This window comes from Saccopteryx bilineata, chromosome 1 (assembly GCF_036850765.1).
Source record: "Saccopteryx bilineata isolate mSacBil1 chromosome 1, mSacBil1_pri_phased_curated, whole genome shotgun sequence".
In the NCBI taxonomy this organism is placed as follows: domain Eukaryota; kingdom Metazoa; phylum Chordata; class Mammalia; order Chiroptera; family Emballonuridae; genus Saccopteryx; species Saccopteryx bilineata.
In genome coordinates this window covers 77,833,752-77,858,257 of record NC_089490.1, presented here as the reverse complement: position 1 = coordinate 77,858,257, position 24,506 = coordinate 77,833,752, and positions in this window count along the sequence as shown.

Below are 24,506 nucleotides of genomic sequence, written 5' to 3'. Positions count from 1 at the left end.
TAACTCAATACTCTAGTTGTTAAGTAATATTCACAGTGAAATTTAGCTTAAGGCTTTCTAAAAGACAAGTAATCACTTCAGAAAATTTAAAGTGATGAAATGGTTTATTTTGTATGAAATACAAGCAACCTGAAAAAGATCACCTTAATGTATATATTTAGCTTGAATTTCAAAGGTATTAAAAGGTTTGAAATTATAATTTTAGTTGCTACTAATTCCTTTTCTTTCTTTTTTTAGTATTTTATATATTGATTTAAGAGAGAGAAAAATGCAGGGGGAAACGAGAAGCATCAACTGGCAGTAGTTACTTCTCATATGTGCCTTGGCCAGGCAAGCCCAGGGCTTTGAATTGGTGACCTCAGCACTCCAGGTCGACGCTTTATCCACTGTGCAACCACAAGTCAAATGTCCCTTTTTCTTTACTATTTTCTGTATTCCAAATTCCATAATTCTAACCAATAATAATATTCTTTTTTTTCTACTGTGATTTTTTAAATTGTGTGACTAGTGATGAGAAAAATAAAGCTAAATCTAGTTCCTATTACTTCATATGTCAGAACAGAAATCAGAATATATGTTTTATATAATAACGTGTGTTTAATTATTCTACAGATAAAGCATTTTTTAAAATTTTCATAGATACTTACAGATATTGTTTTAAAATGTAACAAATTACAGTTCTACAAATAATACATGAAAATACATTTTCTTCCATCACTTCAAGAATTGGATCTTAAAGTTTTCAGTCTGGTAAAAAGTTATACATCATTTTTAATTTAATAATTTGCATATTGTATTATTGAATTTAAGAGTGATTTTATAGGCTTGTTCATCTGAACTTCCTCTTCTTTAAATTGTTGATTCATATATGGTGCTCACTGTTTTTCTCTTGCAAGGTTGTTAATTTTCTTATAAATTTGTAAAAGCACATTGTTTCTTTGGAAAAATGAATCTTGTCTATAATTTCTGTTGTAAAATATTTTTCTCAAATATATAATTTTTCTTCTGACTACCATTTGTTTATTAGTTTTGTCTTATACCTAATTTTTTAATTATAGCTTTATTGAGATATAATTAATATATCATAAAGCTCACCCTTTTAAAGCATACTAGTCAGTGGTTTTTTTTTGTTGTTGTTGTTTTGTTTTTGTTTTTAGTGGCTTCATTCCTTTTTATTGACAAATAATATTCCATTGAATAAATGGTGCTTGATTTAAAAAAAAAACTGTAGCAAAATACAATGACAAAACTTACCATCTGAACTGTTTTTTTGTTTTGTTTTGTTTTTTGAAGGATATACTAATTTATTAAATTTAATGCAGTGACATTGATAAATCAGGGTACATATGTTGAGAGAAAACATCTCCAGATTATTTTGACATTTGATTATGCTGCATACCCCTCACTCAAACTCAAATTGTCTTCCATCACCTTCTATCTGGTTTACTTTGTGCCCCTCCCCTCCCCCCTCTCTCCTTCCTCGCCCCCTCCCCCCTCCCCCCACTCCCTACCCCTGTTACCATTACATTCTTGTTCATGTCTCTGAGTCTCATTTTTATGTCCCATCTATGTATGGAATCATATAGTTCTTAGTTTTTTCTGATTTACTTATTTCACTCCGTATAATGTTATCAAGGTTCATCCATGTTATTGTAAATGATCCGATGTCATCATTTCTTATGGCTGAGTAGTATTCCATAGTATATATGTACCAAAGCTTTTTAATCCACTCGTCCTCTGACGGACACTTGGGCTGTTTCCAGATCTTCACTATTGTGAACAATGCTGCCACAAACATGGGGGTGCATTTCTCCTTTTGGAGCCGTTCTATAGTGTTCTTGGGGTATATTCCTAAAAGTGGGATAGCTGGGTCAAAGACAGTTTGATTTTCAATTTTTTGAGGAATCTCCATACTGTTTTCCACAGAGGCTGCAAGATTGATGTAGCCTCTGTGGAAAACAGTATGGAGATTCCTTATACCTAATTTTTAATATTTAAAATTTTTATTTTTATTAGTTTATTAAAAATAGTACATTGTTGTTGTTGTTGTTGTTTAGTAACATCAGAGCTTTATAGTATTTTGGTTAAGAAAGACATTCTTTCCTCTATACTGTACAGAAAGTGTTCTAGTAATCCTTGTAGATGTAGGGTCAACTTAGCAATAAACATGGGGACTAAATACAGAACATTTATTACTGTGTTCTTTTTATTTTATTATATATGTTACTTGAATAAACATGCTAGTAACTAAATTAGCTTTTTCTTTTTCTTTTTTTCTAATTTCCAAAGAAAAAGGAAGGGAGAGGAACAGGGAAGATACATAAAATAGAGACCTTTAGACTATGTTTTTTTTTAAGTGAGAGGAGGAGAAATAGTTAAAATTCTACATGCACCCAACCAGAATCCACCCAGACTGATGTTCAAATCAACTGAGCTATTTTTAGTGCCTAAGGTTGATACACTTGGACCAGTCAGCTATCTTCAGTGCTAGGGGCAATGTTCGAAGCAATAGAGCCACTGGCTGTGGGAGGGGAAGAGGGAAAGAAGGTGGAGAGGTAGTCAGAGAGAAGCAGATGGTTGCTTCTTTTGTGTGCCCTGACTGGAAATTAAACCTAGGATGTTCATACACCCGGCTGATGCTCTATCCAGTGAGCCAATGGGCCAGAGGTAGACTACAAATTTTTATTTTTTTAAATTCAAAATATATGTATCTTTTGTATCTAGATTATTTTAAGAAACAAGTTATGATGTTAACCGTCACCAGAAGAAACATCAATCAAATGAGATTCAACACATTTCATAAAATTTTGCTTTATCAATCAAATTTTCTAAACCAGCTTGTTATAATTCTACTTGATAATTAAATTTGAGTGTGCATTTAAGTTTATAAAGTATTAATAAAATAAAATGAAATTATATGGTATAAAATGTGATAAAGTCTTTTAATAATATCCTCTCAAAGATTTCACAGATGATATAAAATAGTAATAGATTGATGTGAAAAATTCTGAGACCATGATATCAACTGCAAGTTAGTTCACTTTCAACTGAATGATTGCATCTATTTCAGAGATGAATCTTATAATCATAGCTCTCTTGCACCCTAATTGAACCGTCATATACTAGTTCATGATATGAATAACTTGTCTTTTGTTTAAGCTTTAATATCAAAACAGTTTGAAACTTTAAATTGTTCATTTCGCTTTATTGTATTTTGAAACTGCCTAAATTGCACTCAGTGGTATTCTTTCCTTTCCATCATAAAGAATCTGATGAAGACAGTGGACATCCAATTAATCACTCATCTGACACCACAGCTTTCTCTTCAGAATAATATCTAGCTTTGAGATGCAATGAAGATTGACTCTTTTGTGACATTTCGCTATCAAACATTCAGGTGGATTGCATTAAGGACATTAATATCCCTGCCAATCTCTCAGAGCTTCAGAAATGTCCAATAATACAGAAAATATTGTATAAAGACTTGAACCTAATATCAAAATCTATAAATGTTGCTATTCTGTCTACTATACTGTCTAATCCTGAAGCCCAATATGGTGGTAGCATTTCTATTTAATATCTCTTTGTAAAGTAATCACAACATACCATATTAAAGAGAAAGGGATTATATCTACATACATTTAGAAGCTACATTTAGCAAGTAGTGTTTTCAGATTTCCTCAAGTGAAATATATTATCCAAGATAACTATTATATGTAATGTTTAACATTTTGTTTATAAAAATAAGTATAGAATTTACAGATTTGCTCATTGTCCATAGAACCCATTATTATTAGTTCAGCTTCACTAATTTTCATAACTGTTCTGTGAGTTCAATCTTATTTCTTTAAATATAATGTCAGTTCCTCAAGGTTTACCTTGTGGTTTTTATGTCTCTTATATCCTCCATTACTTGTGCACAGCTATATGTGTGTGTGTGTGTGCATGTGTGTGTCAGCCATATATATATGTGTATATATGTATACATACATATATATACACACATACATACATATATATGTATGGCTGATAGTCAAAAGCAATCACTGACTTTTTTCTTCAAACATCTATAAATATATAATGAATAGCCTCCGATTGACATAAGTATTAGTGAACTGAATTAAAACCTTATATATTCAGTAAGGAGGAGAAGACAGAAACATACAACACATCTGCATGCACACATATTCACAGAACAAATAGTGATTGAAGGAGGTCATCCGTAAATAGGTAAAAAAAATTGTTATGAGAGTTTAGAAAAGAGCTTACAAGTGATTGAGTAAAATGAAGGAAAGCTCCATGAAGAAGTTTAATTTAACATGGCTGATTGATGAGTTTTACAAATGTTTGAAGGAAGAGGCCATTCTTTTTTTTTAAAGGTTTTATTTTATTGATTTTACAGAAAGAGAAGGTGGGAAGAGAGAGAAGAATTGATTCATAATTGCTTCACTTTAGTTGTTCATTACTTGCTTATTGCTTGATATGTGCCTTGACCTGGTAAGCCTAGGGTTTCGAACTAGTGACCTCAGCATTCCAGATTAACTCTCTATCCACTGTGCCACCATAGGCAACAGGTCATTCTATATATAAGGAAAAATATGCATACAAAAGTTTTAAGATGTAGATTTTTTTTTGAGAAAAAGGTAATCCATTTGATAAAAGCATAGGAAGCATTTACAGAAATAGAATAATGCATAGTATCTGGGGACCCATTACAAAGATCTTCTTACTGGTGGTAAGAATAGGAATTCACGTTTAAAAATTGTTTTTAAGTAATAGAAAGTTGGAGAGACAAGGAAACAACCCGAAAATCACCTAAGGATATATTTTCTGCTAAACTGGCAGGCTGAGAAAACCCAAAACCCAGTCTTTCCAGTACTTCCAGAGGTCAAAGCTTGGGTAGAAGGGGCATAATATTATTATCTCAGAAATATCTAGGAATTAGTTATGATCTTAAGGAAGAACCCCAAGGGGAACTGGCACATTTAGCCTGCTGGGAACAATCTGAGAATGGACAGAGCCTGAAAGCCAGCTAAGAAAATAGAGACATGATATGGGGATATCAGTGACCCAGAAATAGGAGCTCAGGAAGTAAAAGTAAAATGTCTATTCTTTATTCATAGTGAAGTCCAGACTGTATCCCGTGTCAGAAAATAACTTGTAAAGAAACATGATACTTGGAGCTGATATTTAAAACTCTGTTGAAACAGGTTAGTTCAGAAAAGGTGAAGTCATGGGTATAAACTACATTATACTCTAGCAACACAGAAGGGATTTCTTGAACAGGAAGGGCCAAAAAGCTACCTGGGCCCACTCATCACATCCAGAAAAAAAAATGCTTATGAAGAGTTGTTTAGGGAAATGTACCTATTGAAAAAAGATGAACAAAATGAAAATGTACAATATTCATACAAAAATATTATAGAACACAAGAGAAAAACAACAGTATTCTTTTCTTTTAACAGGTTTGTAAAATTCATTAAAAAGATGTTGCCCCGGAAGATGGCAGCAGAGTAGGCAGACACACAGACTCCCAGCTCACACCACTGAACTGGATTATAAACTAATTTATGAACAATCAGCATGAGAAAACAAATCTGGACTACAAGAACAGCTTTCAAAAATCAAGGAGCAAAGAAGAAGCCACAACAAATCTGGCAGGGAGTGCCTGAATCTCCCCTGCTTACAGGACCGGGGGGGGGCTGGGCTCTCAATTCCAAGGAGGAGAGCAGTAAGTACTGCTCACAGCCACTTACCTGGCCACCAGGGAACAAGGTGTATTGAAAGGGCCCACTTGTCTTCCAAAAAGAAGAGAAAGAGAGAGACGGATGGTGAGGAGGAGAGGAATATAGGTGATGACATAAAAAGCTGACTCATTCAGTGCTGGAGGCAGCCATAACTGGGGGAGGGGCTGATCCTTCCACAAAGCAAAATACAAAAGTACTTCCAGGTCACAGAGATACAGACATCTTTCCAACTCCAATCAGCGCAAAAAGACACAGCTGAAAACAAGAAATGGGGAGGAGGGGCAGTAACTCAGGTCTCCTTGAAGATCTGAGATACACCTCCCCCTACTGAAGCTGAGAAAGCAACCTGCCCCCAGAGAGATTAACTGACAGAAGAGGATTTCAGAGCCTCAGGTCACAGCCACTGCATTCCTGGATACAGTTTCAAATAAGCCCCCTGCTGAGATCAGCAAACAAGACAATTACCTCTTAAGAAAACAAACAAATCAAGACTTCAAAGCGGTCCAAATCCTAAAGTGGATTACAAATAATAGCTGATGCCAACCCAAGAAGACTTAGAAACAACACAAGTAAAAACTAGAGACAGAAAACACCAAGCCTAGACTCAACCAGCTCTACAAAGAAAACACCCTGGGTAGGAACAATGAGAAGACAAAAAAGTGCAATCCAAATGAAACCACAAGAGAGACCTTCAGGAGATGAACTGAGTGATATGGAAATAATCAAACTTCCGGATGCAGAGTTTAAAATAATGATTGTAAGGATGCTTAGGGATCTTAGAACAACAATGGATGGCCATCATGAACACCTAAATAAAGAAATAGCAAGTATAAAAAAGAATATTGAAATATTAAAAAAGAATCAGTTGGAGATGACAAATACAATATCAGAAATGAAGACCACAATGGAAGGAATTAAAAACAGGATAGATACAGCTGAAGATCGAATCAGCAAGTCGGAGGACAACTGGAATGAAGGCATGAAAGCAGAGAAGAAAAAAGAAAAGAGACTCAAAAAGTCTGAGGAAACTCTTAGAGAGGTCTGTGACAACATAAAGACAAATAACATCCACATCATAGGGGTTCCTGAAGAAGAAGAGAAAGAACAATGGATAGAGGCTTTGTTCAATCATATCATAGCTGAAAACTTCCCTAAGTTAATGCAGGAGAAACTCTCACAAATTCAAGAAGCACAGAGAACTCCACTAAAAAGAAACCCAAAGAAACCTACACCAAGACACATCATAATTAAAATACCAAAGCTAAGTGATAAAGAGAAAATATTAAAAGCTGTGAGAGAAAAAAAGGCTATCACCTACAAAGGAGTCCCCATAAGGATGACATCAGACTTCTCAACAGAAACACTTGAAGCCAGAAGGGAATGGCAAGAAATATTCAAAGTAATGCAGAACAAGGACCTACAACCAAGACTACTTTATCCAGCAAGGCTATCATTTAAAATTGAAGGAGAAATAAAAAGTTTCCCAGACAAAAAAAAAAAAACCCTCAAAGAATTCATTACAACCAAACCAATGCTGCAGGAAATGTTAAGGGGCATGGTGTAAACAGATCAAAGTGGGAAAAGAATATAGCAAAAGAGGAATACAGCTTTAAAGAATAAAATGGCAATAAACAACTACATATCAATAATAACCCTAAATATAAATGGATTAAATGATCCAATCAAAAGACATAGGGTAGCCTGACCTGTGGTGGTGCAGTGGATAAAGTGTCAACCTGGAAACGCTGAGGTTGCTGGTTCAAAACCCTGGTCTTGCCTGGTCAAGGCACGTATGGGAGTTGATGCTTCCTGCTCTTCCCTCCTTCTCTCTCTCTCTCTCTCTTCCCTCTCTATAATGAATAAATTTTAAAAAATGTTAAAAAAAAAGACATAGGGTAGCTGCATGGATAAGAAAACAGGACCCGTGCATATGCTGTCTACAAAAGACACACCTTAAAACAAAAGATGCACATACGTTGAAGGTAAAAGGATGGAAAAGAACATTTCATGCAAATGGAAATGAAAAAAAAGGTGGAGTAGCCATACTTATATCAGATAAAATGGACTTTAAAACAAAGAATATAGTAAGAGATAAAGAAGGCCACTACATAATGATAAAGGGAGTAATTCAACAGGAAGATATAACTATTATAAATATCTACGCACCTAATATAGGAGCACCTAAATATATAAAGAAGACTTTCATGGATATAAAGAGTGAGATCAACAGCAACACTATAATAGTAGGAGAATTTAATACCCCACTAACATCACTAGATAGATCCTCAAGAAAGAAAATTAACAAAAAAAGAGCAGAATTAAAGGACACACTAGATCAACTCGATTTAATAGATATCTACAGAACCTTTCACCCTAAAGCAGCAGAATATATATTCTTTTCAAGTGCTCATAGTACATTCTCTAGGATAGACCACATGTTAGGGCACAAGAGTGGTCTAAACAAATTTAAGAAGATTGAAATCATATCAAACACTTTCTCTGATCACAATGGCATGAAACTAGAAATCAACCATAACCAAAGAGCTAAAAAATTCTCAAACACATGGAAACTAAATAACAGGTTGTTAAATAACGAATGGATTAAGAATGAGATCAAAGAAGAAATTTAAAAATTCCTAGAAATGAATGATAATGAGCATACAACAACTCAAAATTTATGGGACACAGCAAAAGCAGTACTGAGAGGGAAGTTCCTAGCACTACAGGCACACTTTAAGAAGCTAGAAAAAGCTCAATTAAACAACTTAACCCTGCATCTAAAAGAACTAGAAAAATAACAGCAAGTAAAGCCTAAATGTAGTAGAAGGAAGGAAATAATAAAGATCAGAGCAGAAATAAATGACATAGAGACTAAAGAAACAATACAGAGGAGCAATGAAACTAGGAGCTGGTTTTTTGAAAAGGTAAACAAGATTGATGAACCTTTATCTAGACTCACAAAGAAAAAGAGAGAGAGGACTCAAATAACTAAAATTAGAAATGGGAGGGGAGAAATAACAACTGACACAACAGAAATATAAAGGATTGTAAGAAAATACTATGAAGAACTGTATGCCAAAAAACTAGACAACCTAGATGAAATGGACAAATTCCTTGAAACATACAATCTTCCAAAAATTAGTCTGGAAGAATCAGAAAACCTAAACAGACCGATTACACCAAATGAGATCAAAACAGTTATCAAAAATCTCCCAACAAAGGAAAGTCTTGGGCCAGATGGCTTCACAAGTGAATTCTACCAACTATTCAAAGAAGAACTAACTCCTATACTTCTCAAGCTATTTCAAAAAATTTAAGAGGAAGGAAGACTTTCAAGCTCCTTTTATGAGTCGAGCATAATTCTGATTCCAAAACCAGGCAAAGACAACACAAAGGAAGAAAATTATAGGCCAATATCCCTGATGCATATAGATGCAAAAATCCTCAACAAAATATTAGCAAACCAGATCCAACAATATATGGAAAAAATCATACACCATGATCAAGTGGGATTTATTCTGGGGAGGCAAGGCTGGTACAGTATTCGCAAATCTATCAATGTTATTCATCACATAAATGAAAGGAAGGAGAAAAACCAAATGATAATTTCAATAGATGCAGAAAAAGCATTTGATAAAATCTAGCACCCATTTATGATCAAAACTCTCCGCAAAGTGGGAATACAGGGAACATTCCTCATCATAATAAAAGCCATCTATGACAAGCCCACAGCCAACATCATACTCAATGGGCAAAAATTAAAAGCAATCTCCTTAAGATCAAAAACAAGGCAGGGGTGCCCCCTTTCACCACTCTTATTTAACATAGTCCTGGAAGTCCTAGCCACAGAAATCAGACAAGAAGAATAAATAAAAGGCATTCAAGTTGGAAAAGAAGTAAAGCTATCATTATTTGCAGATGATATGATATTGTATATAGAAAATCCTAAAGTCTCAGTCAAAAAACTACTGGACCTGATAAATGAATTCAGTAAGGTGGCAGGATATAAAATTAATACTCAGAAATCAGAGGCATTTTTATACACCAACAATGAACAATCAAAAAGAGAAATTAAGGAAACAATCCCCTTCACTATTACAACCAAAAAAATAAAGTACTTAGGAGTACATTTAACCAAGGAGACTAAAGACTTGTACTCAGAAAATTATAAAACATTGATAAAAGAAATCAAGGAAGATACAAACAAGTGGAAGCATATACCATACTCATGGTTAGGAAGAATAAACATCATTAAAATGTCTATATTACCCAAAGTAATTTATAAATTCAATGCAATACCGATTAAAATACCAGTGAGATACTTAGAAGATATTGATCACATATTCCAAAAATTTATATGGAACCAAAAGAGAACACGAATAGCCTCAGCAATCTTAAAAAAGAAGAATAAAGTGGGAGGTATCACACTTCCTGATATCAAGCTATACTACAAGGCCATTGTACTCAAAACAGCCTGGTACTGGCATAAGAACAGGCACATAGATCAATGGAACAGAACAGAGAACCCAGAAATAAACCCACAGCTCTATGGACAACTGATATTTGACAAAGGAGGTAAGGAAATAGAATGGAGTAAAGACAGCCTCTTCAACAAATGGTGTTGGGAAAATTGGACAGGTACCTGCAAAAAAATGAAACTAGACCACCAACTTACACCATTCACAAAAATAAACTCAAAATGGATAAAGGACTTAAATGTAAGGCGTGAAACCATAAGCATTTTATAAGAAAACATAGGCAGTAAGCTCTCTGACATCTCTCGCAGCGATATATTTGCTGATTTAGCTCCACGGGCAAGGGAAATAAAAGACAGGATAAACAAATGGGACTATATCAAACTAAAAAGCTTTTGCACAGCCAAAGACAATAAGAACAGAATAAAAAGACAAACTACACAATGGGAGAACATATATAAGGGGTTAATAACCAAAATTTATAAAGAACTTGTAAATCTCAACACCAGAAAGACAAACAATGCAATCAAAAAATGGGCAAAAGAAATGAATAGACACCTCTCCAAAGAGGACATACAGATGGCCAATAGGCATATGAAAAAATGCTCAACATCATTAATCATTAGAGAAATGCAAATTAAAACCACAATGATATATTACTTCACACCCGTTAGAATGGCGCTCATCAACAAAACAACACAGAATAAGTGCTGGCGAGGATGTGGAGAAAAGGGAACCCTCCTGCACTGCTGGTGGGAATGCAGACTGGTGCAGCCCCTGTGGAAAACAGTATGGAGATTCCTCAAAAAATTGAAAATCGAACTGCCTTTTGGCCCAGCTATCCCACTTTTAGGAATATACCCCAAGGACACCATAGAATGGTTCCAGAAGGAGAAATGTACCCCCATGTTTATAGCAGCATTGTTCACAATAGCGAAATTCTAGAAACAGCCCAAGTGTCCGTCAGAGGACAAGTGGATTAAAAAGCTTTGATACATATATACTATGGAATACTACTCAGCCATAAGAAATGATGACATTGGATCATTTACAATAACATGGATGGGCCTTGATAACATTATATGGAGTGAAATAAGTAAATCAGAAAAAAACTAAGAACTATATGAACCAATGCATAGATGGGACATAAAAATGAGACTCATAGACATGGACAAAAATTAGATGGTAACAGGGAGTGGGGTGGAGGAGTGGGGAAGGGGCGAGGAAGGAGAGGGAGGGAGTGGGTGGAGGGGAGGGGCACAAAGAAAACCAGATAGAAGGTGACGGAGGACGATTTGACTTTGAGTGAGGGGTATGCAGCATAATCAAAAGTCAAAATAATCTGGAGATATTTTCTCGGAACATATGTACCCTGATTTATCAATGTCACTGCATTAAAATTAATAAAAATAAGATTAAAAAAAAGATGTTGCCCCAAGGTAAAGACATTCCAACATAAATTAAAGAAAAAGAAATATAAAAAGAAGCAATTACTTCTATGAAGGAAAAACAGAACATGTATATATAAAACTTCTGAAATAATGTGGTCAAATAGTTAGATGGTAAACATAAAAAGCAGAGCTCACAGAAGTCAAGAAATAAATAGAAGAAAACAACAATATTATTTGAGAAATAAAAACTAAGTTATAAGGAGTACAAAGCAGAATAGCTCTCATATAAAACCATTAACCAGACATAAATGATAGACTTGAAGTAATATAATAGAGATGTTTTTTAAAGATTGAGAAAAAATAATAGATGTAAAGACAGTCAAAAGGAATTTTAATGTGCACAATTAGATTCCCAATGCAAAACATCGAATAATAAAATATAATACTAAATGTTTATATTTAAATAAAAGTATAATATGTTATTTTAAATGGTGTTATATTTAGATTGCTTATTTCAATGTAACATTTAACCATTAACATTGATTCATTTGGTCCATGTCCAGCTTGACTTCCCATATTTACCTGTTCACATGAATCACTAAAAATTGTATCCATCTTCAATGCTTTAATGCTAGTTAAATGCTAAAATTCTCAGTAATTTCCAGCATCCCTAATAATTATCAGCCAAATCAGATTTGATCACTTGTTTTTTTAAATTTCAAAAATCTATGAGTTTTATGACAGCTATTATAGCCTGAATTTTTCTCATATTTTTGTTTTATTTTTATTTTGTTATATATTTTATCAACATACAAATTTTATGTGATTTTTCTGATGTGACATGATAATAGGTGGCATATTTTTTTAAATTAAATTTGTGAAATATTCAGGTGACCATTATAGGTGGTCAAAAATCTTTTTCTGATTTAATGAATAATGTATAAGTATTGATTGTTAGGATAAATGTTTTTTTTCTTTTGTCATGCACTCATGTTCTGAATATACTGTACTTCTTACTTGAAAACTTTGGTAATTTGAGCCATTTGAGGTAACCATAAAACACATACATGTCTACACGTATGATTATGTTTTGTGTAAAACACGTATAGGATTTATAAATGTCCACTCCAATCTGATTTGGAATTAAATTTTCTAGCACCTCCAAAACAAATGTAGGAATTCAGGCTGTAAAATATTACATTTTTCAGAGACTTCTCTACACAAACCACATCCGTGTCATTAATTTTTATCCTCTCCAAAATTTGTTCACTAGCAGAGTCTAATTAGAATCTGATCATGATCCATCTTTTGATTAGTTAGGTTGAATAAAAAAATATAGAGATTATAGTTTTTATATCAAATAATATGGGTTCATTATTTCCTGCCTTCACACTGTCAGGCACAGAATTTATTAAAACTCATTTGTAACTTTCAAATAGCTTTGCATTTTGTTATCTGTTCTGTAGTAGCATCTCCATAATTTCTTTACTTTATAGGGAAAATCTTGAGTGATACAAAAGTATATCTAATTCTTTGTACAAGCATTCTCACTCTACCCCGCCCAGTCACATAAGGCTGTTTCTGTTTGCAATACTTTCCACCATTACTCACATGCACAACTGATGCTTCAGCCATTAGCTTAAAACGTCTTTTCTTTGGGGAAAATGAATATTGGATCATTTTTATCTTCTTCTTTCATGCTTTTTTATTCATCTATCAGATAAGTTGTTATGTTGAGTTATAATTACTTTCTTAGATGACTCTTTCCCACTGGATTTTAAACTCTAGTGAATGTTGTCATAATCTTTATAAAACTCTTGTTTTAGACATTGCTTGGAATCTATTTTTAATATATTTTTTATTTTAAATGAAACTAAATTCTCTATATTCTCTCGCCATTGAAGCCTCGGTAAAGTTGTATTTAAATTTTTTCAGATCCTTTGGACTTGTATTATATCATGTATTACTCTAAGAACTGTTACCTTAATGAAATTTCAATGACCATAGATCTCTAGATAATGTGCTTTATCTTTATATCTTCATTTTTATAATTTTTATTCTTAAGTGAGAAGTGGGGAGGCATAGACAGGGACTCCCACATGAGCCCTGACTGGGATCCAACTAGAAAGCCCCCTATGGGACGATGCTATGCCCATCTGGGGCCTATGCTCCATTGCTCGGCAACTGATCCATTTTAGCACAAAGTCATGGAGCCATCCTCAGTGCCTGGAACCAACTTGCTCCAACCTAGCCATGCTGCTAGAGGGAAAGAGAGAGAGAAGGAAGAGGGGGAAGGGTGGAGAAGCAGATGGTTGCTTCTCCTGTGTGCCATGACCGGTAATCAAACCCGGGACATGCACAAACCAGCCAGATGCTCTACCACTGAGCCAACCATCCAGGGAATTTTATTAAATTTTGTATCCCTTTTTCTGGACAGCCTGCGCCAGCTACTTCATCTCTCTGTACTTTACTGTCAGCCTTGGTAAAACAGAAATAGTAATAACATCTACCAAGTAGAAAATTAAATAAATTTATACACAATGTGGTATCTATCTAACCTTCTAAAATAATTTCTATCATTATTATTACTATTTCCAGCAGCTTTGTAATCTTTTTCCTTTATTCATTCTTGACTTTGTCAACACAGTATCTAATTGGAGAAAAGACCTTTCAATATGTCTTTGGAATGCCCGCCCATCCTGAGAATGGCTGCTTCCCAGATGCTGAGTTTTTCAATCTGCCTGTTAAAGCCTTGGTTTTTTAAAAAAGCCATGCTGCCAATGAGTAGGGTCATTCCTCAGAAATAAAATTGATATCATATGTTCCAGAAACAATTCACAAGTAATGACAGTTTGCACCTAATTGTACTTAATAAGAAGTTCCATTTTAAAAAGAAAAATTAGTCAGAAATTTATAAAATGATCATTATTAATATTAGTGCTTGGTAATCCACATCTGTGTTATGAGCATGTTTGTAATCTAGGAACCAAGCACTTCATGTGAAAGTACTATTATCATTATAAGTCGTTTAGAGGAAGTCAACAGCTTTGAGTCTGAGAACTAGGTACTTATAGACAAGCTAGTAAAGTTGAGATGAAGAGTAGTGACCCGGCTGATTTACAAATATTTATATATATGATAATACATTCCTATCAGAATTAATTACAATTTACAAGTGCCTAATACAATGTTAGACACTTAGTAATTTATTATTAAATGTAAAAAAAGCCTTTTAAAAAGTGCTACAAATGCATATATACATGTATATATTTAAATTATTTGACATATATCACATTCTGATATATAAATCACATTCTTGTTTATAATATATAGCTATACATTACTTATATAATTAGAAAACTATTTTAACCAATGTATTAGTTAATAATTTCTATGTGTTAAGCTTATATATAAAAAATTGAATTAGTTTAGTACACTTCTAAAGCTCTTTTTGCTTTGGTTCCTTACAATATTGGATAATTATGTTGTATCTTTTTTTTTATATTCTTCCTTTCTTAAGCCTCAATTACAAATGCATCTTAATGATCATATTCACTAGCTTCTGCTTCTTTTTTTTTCATATCAAATACTTTCCTTCAAATGATATCAAACTGCATGGCCACCTGAGTGTATTTATAACTCAGAGTAAGAAATCTAGGATGTAATTTCTTAAATTTTATAGTTTATTAGAAATTTGAAAATATGTTTTTATCAGTAATTTTATTTTATCAATAATTAGTAAAGTTTTTGATCACCAAATTTCTGCTGGGATGCAAAATTTCAGAAATTAAAATGTCATTTGAATCAATCAAATTTATTTTTTGAGATAGAGAATATATTTACACTATCAATAAGTTGCCTAGGAAATTCAACAGTGTCTATTATGGTAAAAAATGCTATTGAAAGAAATTAGGAAGGAATACATTCACATTTAGAATTTCTGGGTTTTGTTTTGTTTTATTTTTATTTTTGTGAAAGAGAGAGATAGATAAATAGATATAAATATATAGAGAGAGGGAACAGACAGAGACAGCCAGGAAGGGAGAGAGATGAGAAACATTAACTCATAGTTGTGGCATTTTAGTTGTTCATTGATAGCTTTCTCATACATGCCTTGACCAGGGGCTCCAGCTGAGTCAGTGACCCCTTGCTAAAGCCAGTGACCTTGGGCTCAAGCCAGCAACCTTGGGCTTCAAGCCAGTGATCTTTGGGCTCAAGCCAGCGACCTTGGGGTTTTGAACACTGGACCTCAGCATCCTGGTTAGACACTCTGTCCACAGCGCCACCAACTGGTCAGGTGTGATAATTTAATCTCATCAAAAATGTTAATTTATGTTTCAACATATTTGGAAGAAGTGTAAAGAGAACCATCTGAGAGTGATGTCAGAGAAATGGCACCATGAGGAACACTCCCAATACCTCTTCCCAAAATTTCAACAAGTTCTATAACCAGTGACAGAAAAATTTATCCTTGGAGCATCTAAAATTCCCACACACTGAACATGAAGGTATGATCGAAAGAAAAATTGACTAAATATATAATCAACCCTGTAGGAAATGAGACGGAGAACAAAACACTCCGCCTTCCTCACTAACCTGAGCAAAAGCTGCTTTCACTTGGAACTGAGAGAAAGTGGGGGCTGGGAACACGGAGGGAACTGGGCTGGGGCACAGATGTCCAAGCCAAAGAGTGTGCCCATGGTGACTCAGCCCATGTGAACTAATGCCGGGGCCGGACCCTGGCAAAGGCTGGCGAGCAGTGGCCTCCATTACCTCCAATATCCTGGTTGGTGAGCATGGATAGTGTGCAAGACGTTCCTTCTAGTCCCTGGAAGGGGGCACCCATGTTCCTGGACAAAGGGGCAGGGTCAGAGGCCTCTGCGTGGGCTGTGACCAGAGTCTTGGTGTGGTCCCTGATCCCCCAACAGCACACGGGAGTGCGCGAAAGTGAAATTTCCTACACCCAAACTTTGGGCAGGTGAGGCACCTCTGCCAGGCTAAAAAAGCACATTGCCCAGGATGAAAAAATATGAAGTGCTAGGAGGAGAGGCGCATAAGCAGCTTGCAGTCTGTCTCTGGAGCAGATCTGTGGATCTAATCGCTGAAATTAGCTTAACCCAGAGTCTGCTCACCTCCCAACTGACTTACACGGCTCTAATTGGCAAAGTTTCTCTCAGTTCAGCAATCTAAGACAAGAGATGTGATATTTTTTAGTGCCTCTTGCTATGCACTTAGGGATAGGAGCAACTTCTTGTCAGCTGATACAGGGTGCAAAACACATTTCTACAGAACCAACCTCAGAGAACACTGCAGAAGTTAGACAGGATAGGCTGTAGGCTTTTTAACAAGGAAGAAGCCTACAGGAAACAATCCTATGGAATGCTAAGGCAAATTTAACTAGATATACCTGGGGAACTGAACAGAAGTCAACACGCCCCCCTACCTGATTAAGCTGGTGGCTCTGATTGGCAGAGCTTTCATTCTCAGGGCTGTACATTAAAAGAGGGACTTGACAGCTTTTAAGACCTCCTGTTCTGTAGGCAGCGACTAGGGCATTTTCTTCCCAGCCAAAACAGGTTACAAAGTGCAAAAAGACTGGGGAGAGTGGTCCCACAGAGTGCTGAGGCATACTGGACATGCCTGGAGGATTATAGAAAGGCACCTTGAGAGCAATTGGCTCCCAGCCCTGCCTGATTATGCTGGCGGCTCTGACTGCCAGAGCCTAACCCAGAGCCCTGAGCTGAGTGGGGATAGAGTGGGGATTTGCCAGCTCTTTGAGACTCTTACTCACCAGGCAGAGGCAGCGGCAACCTCATAGCTGGATCATCAGGCTGCTAATTCAGGAAGGAGAGAATAGGAGAGAGACTCCATGAAAACGTACTCTCCCATTGTTGGAACCTGCAAATGCTAACAAGCCCTGACTACCAACAAGACTGAAACTGAGTATATAAAATCACCATAGAGATGCATCAACTGCAAATCTCTACCTAAGCGTGCCACAGGGGCAGAGCCTGGAGTACAGAGCCACCAAGCAGGAAGAGAAAGAGGAAAAAAAAAGGAAGAAGAGAACCTCTCAAAATCAAGAAAAACCCACAGACTTTATAACTTTTTCAACTTTTTTTTTGTTTCCTCCATCTTCTTGTCTTTATTTATTTTTTTTTCTTCTATCTGGGTCCTTTTATTCTGTGCTTGTCTTATTCTTTTCTTTTCATCTTGAACTACATTACCCATAAGTGTTACATTTCCCATATTTTTTTTTCTTTTCTTCCTTTCTCTCTATGAGGGTTACACTCCAAAACCCTTAACTCTCTTTTCTTTTTTTTCTTTTTTCTTCTTTTTTCCCCTTTTTCTGCCTCTCTCTTAGTTTCTTCTTTTCTCCTTTACTTTTCCTCTCATTCAATCCTTACTCACAAACAAATTATTTTATCTGGGACTCAAATTTTTTCTTTGTGCCATTTTGGGTGCTTTTTACTTTGCTTTTAACTCATTAGCATTCCCCTGAACCCCGGCTCTCCATTCTATCTAGTTGTTGTTCCACTTAATACAATAGTATTTTTTTCTTTTTCTTGTTTCCTTCTTATCCCTTTCATTATATATCTCAGTCAATCATCATTTACAAGCAAATTATTTTATTCATGATCCAATTTTTTTCCTTTTTTGCATTTTGTGGGTCCCTACCTCCTTTTTGCCCCTTTATCACTTCTTCCCCACTCAGGCCCTCCATTAGAGGTAGTTTTTGCTCCATTTAGTACAATATAATTTGCAATTTTTCATGGTATTTTCTCAGAGGTAGAGAAAAAAGGAAGAAAAGAAATAATATTATTTTTTACTTTATTTTTTGTTTTACTTTTTATTCTTAATTAATTCTCATTAATGTTATTACCAAAACCACCCTCAGATGCCATTAAGGAGAAGGAAATCAAATATCATGGATATAAAAGACACAGATGTAGCACAGATAGATGAGGAAAAAATCTATGAAAAAAAATTTAATAAATTAGAAACCTTGGAGTTAAATAACAAAGAATTTAAATAGAAATTGTAAAAATACTCAGATATATACAAGAAACACAGAAAGGCAATTTAGGGAGCTCAAAAAACAACTCAACAAACACAAAGAATATATTACCAAGGAAATTGAAACTATGAAAACAAATCAAACAGAGATGAAAAACCCAATTCACTAACTGAAAAAAGAGGTAACAAGTTTAGCTAATAGAACAGGCCAGATAGAAGATAGGATTAGTGACATAGAAGACAAGCAACTGGAGACACAACAGAGAGAAGAAGGGAGAGACTCAAAAATTTAAAAAAAATGAGAAAACCTTATAGGAATTATCTGACTCCATCAGAAAGAGTAACATAAGAACAATACATATATCAGAGGGAAAAGAGAGAGAAAATGGAATGGAGAACATATCCAAACAAATAATAGATTAGAACTTCCCAAGCCTGTGGAAAGAACTAAAGCCTAAAATTCAAGAAGCAAACAGAACACCAAGTTTTCTTAACCCCAACAAACCTACTCCAAGGCACATCATAATGAAATTGGCACAAACCAACTACAAAGAAAAAGTTCTCAAGGCAGCCAGGGAAAAGAAGAACACAACATTTAAAGGGAAGTCTATTAGATTATCGTTGGCTTTCTCAACAGATACACTACAAACTAGATGAAAGTGGACCCCAATATTTAAAGTTCTTAAAGAGAGGAACTTCCAGCCAAGAATACTATACCCATCAAAGCTATCCTTCAAATACAAAGGAGAAATAAAAATATTCACAGATACAGAAAAGATGAGGGAATTTATCATCAGAAAACCCCCACTTCAAGAAACACTAAAGAGAGTTTTCCAACCAGATACAAAGAACAAAACAAAACAAAACCACAAGTAAAAGCTCCACCAAGAACACAATAAAACCAAATTTAAACTGTGACAACAAAGAAAAAGGGGGGGGAAGAGGACGGAGATTAACAGTAGCAAAGGACTATGGAGTGCAGAAGCACTCATAAGATAGTGTACTACAATGAACATGGTAGGTACCCTTTTCATTACTTAATGGTAACCAACCCTGAAAAAAATACCACAGAAGCACATGACTTAAAAAAGGTAGTAACAAAGGAAAGAACTATGGATTACAACCAAACAAAAACAAATGATCGAAAAAAAAAAGAGAAGAATCAAACAAAATACAAAACTAACAGAAAGCAATTTAGAAATGGCAATAGGAAACCCTCAAGTGTCAATAATTACACTAAATATAAATGGATTAAACTCAGCAATAAAAAGTCACAGAGTAGCAGAATGGATTAAAAAAGAAAATCCAATTGTATGCTGCCTACGAGAAACACATCTAAGCAACAAGGACAAAAACAAATTCAAAGTGAAAGGCTGGAAAAAAATAATCCAAGCAAATAAAGTAAAAAAAAAAAAAAAAAAGCAGGTGTAGCAATATTTATATCTAATAATGCTGACTACAAAACAGCAAAAGTAATCAGAGACAAAAATGGTCATTTTATAGTAAGGGGACACTGAATCAAGAAGACATAACAATTCTTATTATATATGCACCAAACCAACGATCACCAAAATATATAAGAAAGCTACTGATTGACCTAAAAACAAAAACTGACAAAAATACAATCATACTTGGAGACCTCAGTACACTACTGACAGCTCTAGATCATTCATCCAAATAGAAAATCAGTAAAGAAATATTGGCCTTAAAGAAAACACTAGAGCAATTGGATATAATAGACATCTACAGGACATTTCATCCCAAAGCGACAGAGGATCCATTTTTCTCTAGTGTACATGGAACATTCTCAAGAATTGACCATATGTTGGGCCACAAAAATAACATCAGCAAATTCAGAAAAATTGAAATTGTGCCAAGCATATTTTCTGATCATAAAGCCTTGAAACTAGAATTCAACTGCAAAAAAAGAGGGGAAAAAATCCACAAACATGTGGAAACTAAACAACATGCTTTTAAAAACTGAGTGGGTAAAGGAAGAAATAAGCACAGAGATCAAAAGATATATACAGACGAATGAACATGAAAATACGACATATCAGAATCTCTGGGATGCAGCAAAAGCAGTAATAAGAGGGAAATTCATATCACTTGAGGCCTATATGAACAAACAAGAGAGAGCCCAAGTAAACCACTTAACTTCACACCTTAAGGAACTAGAAAAAGAAGAACAAAGACAACCCAAAACCAGCAGAAAAAAGGAAATAATAAAAATCAGAGTAGAAATAAATGAAATAGAGTACAGAAAAATTATAGAAAAAATTAATAAAACAAGGAGCTGGTTCTTTAAAAAGATCAACAAAATTGACGAACACTTGGCAAGACTCATCAAGGAAAAAAGAGAAAGGACTCATATAAACAAATCCAAAATGAAAGAGGAGAAATCACCACAGACAAATATAGATACACAAAGAATTATTGTACAATACTGTGAAAAACTATATGCCACCAAATTCAACAATCTAGAAGAAATGGATAAATTCCTAGAACAATACAACCTTCCTAGACTGAGTCATGAAGAAGCAGAAAGCCTAAACAGACCAATTAGCAGTTAGGAAATACAAAAAACTATTAAAAACTTCACCGAAAATAAAAGTCCAGGCCCAGATGGTGATACTAGTGAATTCTATCAAACATTCAAAGAAGACTTGGTTCCTATTCTACTGAAAATCTTCCAAAAAATTGAAGAAGAAGCAATACTTCCAAACAAATTTTATGAGGCCAACATAACCCTAATACCGAAACCTGGCAAGGTTGGCACAAAAAAAGAGAACTACAGACCAATATCTCTAATGAATACAGATGCTAAAATACTAAACAAAGTACTAGCAAATCGAAAAGAACAACGTATTAAAAAAAATAATACATCACAATCAAGTGGAATTCATCCCAGAACATCAAGGTTAGTTCAACATATGTAAAACGGTTAACATAATATACCATATCAACAAAACAAAGTACAAAATCCACATGATCTTATCAATAAATGCAGAAAAGGCATTTGATAAAATACAACACAACTTTATGTTTAAAACACTCAACAAAATGGGTATATAAGGAAAATATCTCAACATGATAAAGGCCATATATGATAAACCATCAGCTAACATCATATTAAATGAAATAAAATTGAGGACTTTCTACCTTAAATCAGGAACAAGACAGGGTTGTCCATTCTCTTATTTAACGTGGTGCTAGAAGTTCTAGCCCAAGCAATCAGACAAGATAAAGAAATAAAGGCATTCATATCGGAAAAGAAGTAAAGGTTTTACTTTTTGCATATGATATGATCCTATACATCGAAAACCCCAAAGACTCCAGAAAAAGAGTACTAGAAACAATAAACCAATACAGTAAGGTCGCAGGATACAAAATTAATATACAAAAGTCCATAGGCTTTCTATATTCCAACAACAAAACATTAGAAAACAAATTCAAAAAAATAATTCCCTTCACGATTGCAACGAAAAAATAAAATACCTAGGAATAAACATGACAAAGAATGTAAAGGACCTATATAATGAAAACTACAAAGCATTGTTAAGGGAAATAAAAAAAAGATACAATAAAATGGAAAAATATTCCTGGTTCTTGGATAGGAAGAATAAATATAATAAAAATTACCCATAGCAATATGCAAATTACCCAAAGCAATATACAAATTTAATGCAATTCCCATCAAAATTCTAATAACATTTTTTTAAAAAATGGAACAAAAAATCATCAGATTTATATGGAACTATAAAAAACCTCAAATAGCCAAAGCAATCCTAAGGAAAAAGAACAAAGCTGGGAGCATTACAATACCTGATTTCAAATTATATTGTAGAGCCACGACAATCAAAACAGCATGGTACTGGCAGAAAAATAGACAGTCAGACCAATGGAACAGAATAGAAAGTTCAGAAATAAAATCACATATATATGGTCAAATAATTTTTGATAAAGGAACCAACAACACACAATGGAGAAAAGAAAGCTTCTTCAACAAATGGTGCTGGCAAATCTGGAAAGCCACAAGCAAAAGATTGAAACGCAACTACAGTTTGTCCCTTTTACTAAAATTAATTCAAAATGGATCAAAGATCTAAATATAAGACCTGAAATAATAAATTACATAGAAAAAAACATCGGTACTAAACTCATGGACCTTGGTTTTAAAGAGCATTTTATGAATTTGACTCCAAAGCTAAGGGAAGTGAAGGCAAAGATAAATGAATGGGACCACATCAGACTACGAAGTTTTTGCTCAGCAAGAGAAACTGACAACAAAATAAACAGACAGCCAACTAAATGGGAAATGATATTTTCAAACAACAACTCAGATAAGGGCCTAATATCCAAAATATACAAAGAATTCATAAAACTCAGTAACAAAAAAACAGCCCAATAAAAAAATGGGAAGATGACATGAACAGACACTTCTCCCAAGAAGAAATACAAATGGCCAACAAATATATGTAAAGACACTCATCTTCATTAGTTATTAGAGGAATGCAAATCAAAACTACAATGAGATACCACCTCACACTTGTTAGATTAGCTATTATCAACAAGACAGGTAATAGCAAGTGTTGGGGAGGTTGTGAAGAAAAATGGACTCTCATCCACTCTTGGTGCGAATGTAAAGTAAACAACCATTATGGAAGAAAGTATGGTTGTTCCACAACAAACTGAAAATGGAACTACCATATGACCCAGCAATCCTTCTACTGGGTATATACCCCCAAACTCAGAGACATTGACACGTTAAGACATACGTAGCCCCATATTCATTGCAGCATTGTTCACAGTTTCCAAGACATGGAAACAACCAAAAAGTCCTTTAATAGATGACTGGACAAAGAAGATGTGATACATATACATTATGGAATACTACTCAGCCATACGAAATGATGACATCAGATCATTTACAACAAAATGGATGTATCTTGATAATATTATATGGAATGAAATAAGTAAATCAGAAAAAACTAAGAACTGCATGATTCCATACATAGGTGTGACATAAAGACAAGACTAAGGGACATGGACAAGAGTGTGGTGGTTACCGGGGTGGGGGGGAGGAGAAGGAGGGAGAGGGGAAGGGGGAGGGGGGAGGAGCACAAAGAAAACCATATAGAAGGTGACGGAGGACTATCTGACTTTGGGTGAGGGGTATGCAACATAATTGAATAACAAGATAACCTGGAGATGTTTTGTTTGAACGTATGTACCCTGATTTATTGATGTCACCCTATTAAAATTAATAAAAAATTATATATAAAAAAAGAACCATCTGAATCACATTAATTCTGCTGTCATCTAAACTCAAAAGCTCTCTTAAAATACAGTTTGCCAAGGTAATTGGTGCTCCTTTCTTTGCTTTTCAATCTCAAATATCTCTTTATGTTTTTATTTTTAACTTAACTTTCTGAATTTCTAAACATGGGGCTTTGACAATGTAAGATTTTTCATATTTATTGGCAAGCACTGTAACACTCTCCCAGTAGTACAACAATTTTTTCTCATATTGAATCCTTGAAAGAAGTGATCTTACAACTAAGTGTAATGCTGATTCAGTGGACATGAAATGTCAGTCCCAAAGTGACATAACTGTCACATTAGCACAGACATTGGCTAATAGAAGGCAAGGAATGGTTTATAGAAATAATTGTTTCCAGGTTTTCAATTACTTGGTGCTGTCAATTTACTACTGCTAGAAAAAAAGTTAACAGTGAATGCTCAGTTAAATAAAATATTATAGAGATAAAATAAAAAGGGGGAAATCAAGTTTTTTTTAAAATAAGGACCTTTATGTATATATCTTTGTAATCAACACAGTATTTAAAATCTTAAAAGAGACAGAAAAAGGAAAA